Source organism: Cavia porcellus, unplaced genomic scaffold, assembly GCF_034190915.1.
Source record: "Cavia porcellus strain 051 isolate PalLab524CR breed Dunkin Hartley unplaced genomic scaffold, mCavPor4.1 scaffold_96, whole genome shotgun sequence".
Taxonomy (NCBI): domain Eukaryota; kingdom Metazoa; phylum Chordata; class Mammalia; order Rodentia; family Caviidae; genus Cavia; species Cavia porcellus.
The window spans coordinates 115,281-126,808 of NW_026947579.1; positions in this window are offsets into that span (position 1 = coordinate 115,281).

Sequence of the window (11,528 nt, forward strand, 5' to 3'; positions counted from 1 at the left end):
TTTTTCAGAAACCTATCCTACATTGCCACTGCATGTTCCCTGACCACCCCATGCTCACCACCCCGCGGTGCTTTTCTGTATCCTACATTGCCACTCACTGCCTATCCTAATTCAGACCCTCCGATTCACACCACCCCGTGATGTTTTTCTCACTCCTACTAGTGAATGTAATGTAACACACACCCATACAATGCGCCCCACCCCGTGATGTTTTTCTCACTCCTACTAGTGAATGTAATGTAACACACAACCATACAATGCGCACCACCCCGCGATGCTTTTCAGAAACCTATCTTACATTGCCACTGCATGTTCCCTGACCTCCCACGCTGACCACACCGCGGGGGCTTTTCTCCATCCTACAAGGCCACTCACTGCTATCCTAATTCAGACCCTACGATTCACACCACCCCGTGATGTTTTTCTCACTCCTAATAGTGAATGTAATTTAACACACACCATACAATGCGCACCACCCCGTGATGTTTTTCTCAATCCTACTATTGAATGTAATGTAACACACACCATACAATGGGCACCAACCCGTGATGTTTTTCTCACTCCTACTAGTGAATGTAATGTAACACACACCCATGCAATGCGCACCACCCCGTGATGTTTTTCTCACTCCTACTTGTGAATGTAATGTAACACACACCCATACAATGCGCCACCACCCCGCGATGTTTTCAGAAACCTATCCTACATTGCCACTGCATGTTCCCTGACCTCCCCATGCTGACCACCCTGTGGTGCTTTTCTCCATCCTACATTGCCAGTCACTGCCTATCCTAATTCAGAAACTCCGATTCACACCACCCCGTGATGTTTTTCTCACTCCTCCTAGTGAATGTAATGTAACACACACCCATACAATGCGCACCACCCCGCGATGTTTTCTCACTCCTACTAGTGAATGTAATGTAACACACACCCATACAATGCGTACCACATCACGAAGTTTTCAGAAACCTATCCTACATTGCCACTGCGTGTTCCCTGAGCTCCCCCATGCTGACCACCCCGCGGTGCTTTTCTCCATCCTACATTGCCACTCACTGCCTATCCTAATTCAGAACCTCCGATTCACACCACCGCGTGATGTTTTCTCACTCCTACTAGTGAATGTAATGTAACACACACCCATACAATGCGCACACCACGCGAAGTTTTTCAGAAACCTATCCTACATTGCCACTGCATGTTCCCTGACCTCCCCATGCTGACCACCCCGCGGTGCTTTTCTCCATCCTACATTGCCACTCACTGCCTATCCTAATTCAGACCCTCCGATTCACACCACCCCGTGATGTTTTTCTCACTCCTACTAGTGAAATGTAATGTAACACACACCCATCCAATGCGCACCACCCGTGATGATGTTCTCACTCCTACTAGTGGATGTAATGTAACACACACCCATACAATGCGCACCACCCCGTGATGTTTTTCTCATTCCTACTAGTGAATGTAATGTAACACACATCCATACAATGCACACCACCCCGCGATGTTTTTCCGAAACCTATCCTACATTGCCACTGCATGTTCCCTGACCTCCCCATGCTGACCACACCGCGGTGCTTTTCTCCATCCTACATTACCACTCACTGCCTGTCCTAATTCAGACCCTCCGATTCATACCACCCCGTGATGTTTTTCTCACTCCTACTAGTGAATGTAATGTAACACACACCCATACAATGCGCTCCACCCCGTGATGTTTTTCTCACTCCTACTAGTGAATGTCATTTAACACACATCCATAATGCGCACCACCACGCGATGTTTTTCAGAAACCTATCCTACATTGCCACTGCATGTTCCCTGAAATCCCCATGCTGACCACCCCGCGGTGCTTTTCTCCATCCCTACATTGCCACTCACTGCCTATCCTAATTCAGACCCTCTGATTCACACCACCCCGTGATGTTTTTCACACTCCTACTAGTGAATATAATGTAACATACACCCATACAATGCGCACCACCCCGTGATGTTTTTCTCACTCGTACTAGTGAATGTAATGTAACACACACCCATACAATGTGCACCGCCCCGTGATGTTTTTCTCACTCCTACTAGTGAATGTAATGTAACACACACCCATACAATGCGCACCATCCCACGATGTTTATCAGAAACCTATCCTACATTGCCACTGCATGTTCCCTGACCTCCCCATGCTGACCACCCCGCGGTGCTTTTCTCCATCCTACATTGCCACTCACTGCCTATATTAATTCAGACCCTCCTGATTCACACCACCCCGTGAGGTTTTGCTCACTCTTACTAGTGAATGTAATGTAACACACAGCCATACAATGCGCACCACCCCGTGATGTTTTTCTCACTCCTACTAGTGAATGTAATGTAACACACACCCATACAATGCGCACCACTCCGCGATGTTTTTCAGAAACCTATCCTACATTGCCACTGCATGTCCCTGACCTCCCCATGCTGACCACCCCGCGGTGCTTTTCTCCATCCTACATTGCCACTCACTGCCTATCCTAATTCAGACCGTCCGATTCACACCACCCCGTGATGTTTTTCTCACTCCTACTAGTGAACGTAATGTAACACACACCCATACAATGCGCACCACCCCGTGATGTTTTCTCACTGTAATAGTGAATGTAATATAACACACAGCGATACAATGTGCACCACCCCGAGATGTTTTTCTCACTCCTACTAGTGAATGTAATGTAACACACACCCATAAAATACGCACCACCCCGCGATGTTTTTCAGAAACCTATCCTACATTGCCACTGCCTGTTCCCTGACCTCCCCATGCTGATCACACCGCGGTGCTTTTCTCCATCCTACATTGCCACTCACTGGCTATCCTAATTGAGATCCTCCGATTCACACCACCCCGTGATGTTTTTCTCACTCCTACTAGTGAATGTAAATTATCACACGCATACAATGCGCACCACCCCGCGATTTTTTTCAGAAACCTATCCTACATTGCCACTGCATGTTCCCTGACCTCCCATGCTCACCACCCTGTGGTGCTTTTCTCCATCCTACATTGCCACTCACAGCCTATCCCTAATTCAGACCCTCCGATTCACACCACCCGTGATGTTTTTCTCACTCCTACTAGTGAATGAAATGTAACACACACCCATACAATGCGCCCCACCCCGTGATGTTTTTCTCACTCCTACTAGTGAATGTAATGTAACACACAACCATACAATGCGCACCACCCCGCGATGCTTTTCAGAAACCTATCTTACATTGCCACTGCATGTTCCCTGACCTCCCATGCTGACCACCCCGCGGTGCTTTTCTCCATCCTACAAGGCCACTCACTGCCTATCCTAATTCAGACCCTCCGATTCACACCACCCCGTGATGTTTTTCTCACTCCTAATAGTGAATGTAATGTAACACACACCCATACAATGCGTACCACCCCGTGATGTGTTTCTCACTCCTACTAGTGAATGTAATGTAACACACACCCATACAATGCGCACCACCCCATGATGTTTTTCTCACTCCTACTAGTGAATGTAATGTAACACACACCCATGCAATGCGCACCACCCCGTGATGTTTTTCTCACTCCTACTTGTGAATGTAATGTAACACACACCCATACAATGCGCACCACCCCGCGATGTTTTTCAGAAACCTATCCTACATTTCCACTGTATGTTCCGTGACCTCCCCATGCTGACCATCCCGTGGTGCTTTTCTCCATCCTACATTGCCACTCACTGCCTATCCTCATTCAGACCCTCCGATTCACACCACCCCGTGATGTTTTTCTCACCTCTCTTGTGAATGTAATGTAACACACACCCATACAATGCGCACCACCCCGCGATGTTTTTCTCACTCCTACTAGTGAATGTAATGTAACACACACCCATACAATGCAAACCACCCCGCGATGTTTTTCAGAAACCTATCCTACATTGCCACTGCGTGTTCCCAGAGCTCCCCATGCTGACCACCCCGTGGTGCTTTTCTCCATCCTACATTGCCACTCACTGCCTATCCTAATTCAGACCCTCCGATTCACACCACCCCGTGATGTTTTTCTCACTCCTACTAGTGAATGTAATGTAACACACACCCATACAATGCGCACCACCCCGTGATGTTTTTCTCACTCCTACTAGTGAATGTAATGTAACACACACCCATACAATGCACACCACCCCGCGATGTTTTTCATAAACCTATCCTACATTGCCACTGCATGTTCCCTGACCTCCCCATGCTGACCACACAACGGTGCTTTTCTCCATCCTACATTGCCACTCACTGCCTATCCTAATTCAGACCCTCCGATTCACACCACCCCGTGATGTTTTTCTCACTCCTACTAGTGAATGAAATGTAACACACACCCATACATGCGCCACCACGCCGTGATGTCTTTCTCACTCCTACTAGTGAATGTAATGTAACACACACCATACAATGCGCACCACCTCGCGATGTTTTTCAGAAACCTATCCTACATTGCCACTGCATGTTCCCTGACCTCCTAATGCTGAGCACCCCGCGGTGCTTTTCTCCATCCTACATTGCCACTCACGCCTATCCTAATTCAGACCGTCCGATTCACACCACCCCGTGATGTTTTTCTCACTCCTACTAGTGAATGTAATGTAACACACACCCATACAATGCGCACCACCCTCGATGTTTTTCAGAAACCTATCCTACATTGCCACTGCATGTTCCCTGACCTCCCCATGCTGACCACCCCGCGGTGCTTTTCTCCATCCTACATTGCCACTCAATGCCTATCCTAATTCAGACCCTCCGATTCACACCACCCCGTGATGTTTTGCTCACTCCTACTAGTGAATGTAATGTATCAACCACCCATAGAATGAGCACCACCCCGTGATGTTTTTGTCACTCCTACTAGTGAATGTAATGTAACACACACCCATACAATGCGCACCACCCCGCGATGTTTTTCAGAAACCTATCCTACATTGCCACTGCATGTTCCCTGATCTCCCCATGCTGACCAACCCGCGGTGCTTTTCTCCATCCTACATTGCCACTACTTGCCTATCCTAATTCAGACCCTCCTATTCACACCACCCCGTGATGTTTTTCACACTCCTACTAGTGAATGTAATGTAACACACACCCATACAATGCGCACCACCCGTGATGATTTTCTCACTCCTACTAGTGAATGTAATGTAACACACACCCATACAATGCACACCACCCCGTGATGTTTTTCTCACTCCTACTAGTGAATGTAAAGTAACACACACCCATACAATGCACACCACCCCGCGATGTTTTTCAGAAACCTATCCTACATTGCCACTGCATGTTCCCTGACCTCCCCATGCTGATCACACCGCGGTGCTTTTCTCCATCCTACATGGCCACTCACTGCCTATCCTAATTCAGACCCTCCGATTCACACCACCCCGTGATGTTTTTCTCACTCCTACTAGTGAATGTAATGTAACACACACCCATACAATGCGCACCACCGCGCGATGTTTTTCAGAAACATATCCTACATTGCCACTGCATGTTCCCTGACCTCCACATGCTCACCAACCCGCGGTAGTTTTCTCCATCCTACATTGCCACTCACTGCCTATCCTAATTCAGACCCTCCGATTCACACCACCCCGTGATGTTTTTCTCACTCCTAGTAGTGAATGTAATGTAACACACACCCATACAATGCGCCCCACCCCGTGATGTTTTTCTCACTCCTACTAGTGAATGTAATGTAACACACAACCATACAATGCGCACCACCCCGCGATGCTTTTCAGAAACCTATCTTACATTGCCACTGCATGTTCCCTGACCTCCCATGCTGACCACCCCGCGGTGCTTTTCTCCATCCTACAAGGCCACTCACTGCCTATCCTAATTCAGACCCTCCGATTCACACCACCCCGTGATGTTTTTCTCACTCCTAATAGTGAATGTAATGTAACACACACCCATACAATGCGCACCACCCCGTGATGTTTTTCTCACTCCTACTAGTGAATGTAATGTAACACACACCCATACAATGCGCACCACCCCATGATGTTTTTCTCACTCCTACTAGTGAATGTAATGTAACACACACCCATACAATGCGCACCACGCCGTGATGTCTTTCTCACTCCTACTAGTGAATGTAATGTAACACACACCCATACAATGCGCACCACCTCGCGATGTTTTTCAGAAACCTATCCTACATTGCCACTGCATGTTCCCTGACCTCCTAATGCTGAGCACCCCGCGGTGCTTTTCTCCATCCTACATTGCCACTCACTGCCTATCCTCATTCAGACCCTCCGATTCACACCACCCCGTGATGTTTTTCTCACCTCTCCTAGTGAATGTAATGTAACACACACCCATACAATGCGCACCACCCCGTGATGTTTTTCTCACTCCTACTAGTGAATGTAATGTAACACACACCCATACAATGCACACCACCCCGCGATGTTTTTCATAAACCTATCCTACATTGCCACTGCATGTTCCCTGACCTCCCCATGCTGACCACACAACGATGCTTTTCTCCATCCTACATTGCCACTCACTGCCTATCCTAATTCAGACCCTCCGATTCACACCACCCCGTGATGTTTTTCTCACTCCTACTAGTGAATGTAATGTAACACACACCCATACAATGCGCACCACGCCGTGATGTCTTTCTCACTCCTACTAGTGAATGTAATGTACCACACACCCATACAATGCGCACCACCTCGCGATGTTTTTCAGAAACCTATCCTACATTGCCACTGCATGTTCCCTGACCTCCTAATGCTGAGCACCCCGCGGTGCTTTTCTCCATCCTACATTGCCACTCACGGCCTATCCTAATTCAGACCCTCCGATTCACACCACCCCGTGATGTTTTTCTCACTCCTACTAGTGAATGTAATGTAACACACACCCATACAATGCGCACCACCCCGCGATGTTTTTCAGAAACCTATCCTACATTGCCACTGCATGTTCCGTGACCTCCCCATGCTGACCACCCCGTGGTGCTTTTCTCCATCCTACATTGCCACTCACTGCCTATCCTCATTCAGACCCTCCGATTCACACCACCCCGTGATGTTTTTCTCACCTCTCCTAGTGAATGTAATATAACACACACCCATACAATGCGCACCACCCCGTGATGTTTTTCTCACTCCTACTAGTGAATGTAATGTAACACACACCCATACAATGCACACCACCCCGCGATGTTTTTCATAAACCTATCCTACATTGCCACTGCATGTTCCCTGACCTCCCCATGCTGACCACACAACGATGCTTTTCTCCATCCTACATTGCCACTCACTGCCTATCCTAATTCAGACCCTCCGATTCACACCACCCCGTGATGTTTTTCTCACTCCTACTAGTGAATGTAATGTAACACACACCCATACAATGCGCACCACGCCGTGATGTCTTTCTCACTCCTACTAGTGAATGTAATGTAACACACACCCATACAATGCGCACCACCTCGCGATGTTTTTCAGAAACCTATCCTACATTGCCACTGCATGTTCCCTGACCTCCTAATGCTGAGCACCCCGCGGTGCTTTTCTCCATCCTACATTGCCACTCACGGCCTATCCTAATTCAGACCCTCCTATTCACACCACCCCGTGATGTTTTTCTCACTCCTACTAGTGAATGTAATGTAACACACACCCATACAATGCGCACCACCCCGCGATGTTTTTCAGAAACCTATCCTACATTGCCACTGCATGTTCCCTGACCTCCCCATGCTGACCACCCCGCGGTGCTTTTCTCCATCCTACATTGCCACTCACTGCCTATCCTAATTCAGACCCTCCGATTCACACCACCCCGTGATGTTTTGCTCACTCCTACTAGTGAATGTAATGTATCAACCACCCATACAATGAGCACCACTCCGTGATATTTTTGTCACTCCTACTAGTGAATGTAATGTAACACACACCCATACAATGCGCACCACCCCGCGATGTTTTTCAGAAACCTATCCTACATTGCCACTGCATGTTCCCTGACCTCCCCATGCTGACCAACCCGCGGTGCTTTTCTCCATCATACATTGCCACTACTTGCCTATCCTAATTCAGACCCTCCTATTCACACCAGCCCGTGATGTTTTTCAAACTCCTACTAGTGAATGTAATGTAACACACACCCATACAATGCGCACCACCCGTGATGATTTTCTCACTCCTACTAGTGAATGTAATGTAACACACACCCATACAATGCACACCACCCCGTGATGTTTTTCTCACTCCTACTAGTGAATGTAAAGTAACACACACCCATACAATGCACACCACACCGCGATGTTTTTCAGAAACCTATCCTATATTGCCACTGCATGTTCCCTGACCTCCCCATGCTGACCACACCGCGGTGCTTTTCTCCATCCTACATTGCCACTCACTGCCTATCCTAATTCAGACCCTCCGATTCACACCACCCCGTGATGTTTTTCTCACTCCTACTAGTGAATGTAATGTAACACACACCCATACAATGCGCACCACCGCGCGATGTTTTTCAGAAACATATCCTACATTGCCACTGCATGTTCCCTGACCACCCCATGCTCACCACCCCGCGGTGCTTTTCTCCATCCTACATTGCCACTCACTGCCTATCCTAATTCAGACCCTCCGATTCACACCACCCCGTGATGTTTTTCTCAATCCTACTAGTGAATGTAATGTAACACACACCCATGCAATGCGCACCACCCCGTGATATTTTTCTCACTCCTACTTGTGAATGTAATGTAACACACACCCATACAATGCGCACCACCCCGCGATATTTTTCAGAAACCTATCCTACATTGCCACTGCATGTTCCCTGACCTCCCCATGCTGACCACCCCGCGGTGCTTTTCTCCATCCTACATTGCCACTCACTTCCTATCCTGATTCAGACCCTCCGATTCACACCACCCCGTGATGTTTTTCTCATTCCTCCTAGTGAATGTAATGTAACACACACCCATACAATGCGCACCACCCCGCGATGTTTTTCTCACTCCTACTAGTGAATGTAATGTAACACACACCCATACAATGCGTACCACCCCGCGATGTTTTTTAGAAACCTATCCTACATTGCCACTGCGTGTTCCCTGAGCTCCCCATGCAGACCACCCCGCGGTGCTTTTCTCCATCCTACATTTCCACTCACGGCCTATCCTAATTCAGACCCTCCGATTCACACCACCCCCTGATGTTTTTCTCACACCTACTAGTGATTGTAATGTAACACACACCCATACAATGCGCACCACCCCGGGATGTTTTTCAGAAACCTATCCTACATTGCCACTGCATGTTCCCTGACCTCCCCATGCTGACCACCCCGCGGTGCTTTTCTCCAACCTACATTGCCACTCAATGCCTATCCTAATTCAGACCCTCCGATTCACACCACCCCGTGATGTTTTGCTCACTCCTACTAGTGAATGTAATGTATCAACCACCCATACAATGCGCACCACCCCGCAATGTTTTTCAGAAACCTATCCTACATTGCCACTGCATGTTCCCTGACCTCCCCATGCTGACCAACCCGCGGTGCTTTTCTCCATCCTACATTGCCACTACTTGCCTATCCTAATTCAGACCCTCCTATTCACACCACCCCGTGATGTTTTTCTCACTCCTACTAGTGAATGTAATGTAACACACACCCATACAATGCGCACCACCCGTGATGATTTTCTCACTACTACTAGTGAAAGTAATGTAACACACACCCATACAATGCACACCACCCCGTGATGTTTTTCTCACTCCTACTAGTGAATGTAAAGTAACACACACCCATAAATGCACACCACCCCGCGATGTTTTTCAGAAACCTATCCTACATTGCCACTGCATGTTCCCTGACCTCCCCATGCTGACCACACCGCGGTGCTTTTCTCCATCCTACATGGCCACTCACTACCTATCCTAATTCAGACCCTCCGATTCACACCACCCCGTGATGTTTTTCTCACTCCTAGTAGTGAATGTAATGTAACACACACCCATACAATGCGCACCACCCCGCGATGCTTTTCAGAAACCTATCTTACATTGCCACTGCATGTTCCCTGACCTCCCATGCTGACCACCCCGCGGTGCTTTTCTCCATCCTACAAGGCCACTCACTGCCTATCCAAATTCAGACCCTCAGATTCACACCACCCCGTGATGTTTTTCTCACTCCTTATAGTGAATGTAATGTAACACACACCCATACAATGCGCACCACCCCGTGATGTTTTTCTCACTCCTACTAGTGAATGTAATGTAACACACACCCATACAATGCGCACCACCCCATGATGTTTTTCTCACTCCTACTTGTGAATGTAATGTAACACACACCCATGCAATGCGCAACACCCCGTGATGTTTTTCTCACTCCTACTTGTGAATGTAATGTAACACACACCCATACAATGCGCACCACCCCGCAATATTTTTCAAAAACCTATCCTACATTGCCACTGTATGTTCCGTGACCTCCCCATGCTGACCACCCCGTGGTGTTTTTCTCCATCCTACATTGCCACTCACTGCCTATCCTCATTCAGACCCTCCGATTCACACCACCCCGTGATGTTTTTCTCACCTCTCCTAGTGAATGTAATGTAACACACACCCATACAATGCGCACCACCCCGTGATGTTTTTCTCACTCCTACTAGTGAATGTAATGTAACACACACCCATACAATGCACACCACCCCGCGATGTTTTTCATAAACCTATCCTACATTGCCACTGCATGTTCCCTGACCTCCCCATGCTGACCACACAACGATGCTTTTCTCCATCCTACATTGCCACTCACTGCCTATCCTAAATCAGACCCTCCGATTCACACCACCCCGTGATGTTTTTCTCACTCCTACTAGTGAATGTAATGTAACACACACCCATACAATGCGCACCACCTCGCGATGTTTTTCAGAAACCTATCCTACATTGCCACTGCATGTTCCCTGACCTCCTAATGCTGAGCACCCCGCGGTGCTTTTCTCCATCCTACATTGCCACTCACGGCCTATCCTAATTCAGACCCTCCGATTCACACCACCCCGTGATGTTTTTCTCACTCCTACTAGTGAATGTAATGTAACACACCCATACAATGCGCACCACCCCGCGATGTTTTTCAGAAACCTATCCTACATTGCCACTGCATGTTCCCTGACCTCCCCATGCTGACCACCCCGCGGTGCTTTTCTCCATCCTACATTGCCACTCAATGCCTATCCTAATTCAGACCCTCCGATTCACACCACCCCGTGATGTTTTGCTCACTCCTACTAGTGAATGTAATGTATCAACCACCCATACAATGAGCACCACTCCGTGATGTTTTTGTCACTCCTACTAGTGAATGTAATGTAACACACACCCATACAATGCGCACCACGCCGTGATGTTTTTCTCACTCCTACTAGTGAATGTAATGTAACACACACCCATAAAATGCGCACCACCTCG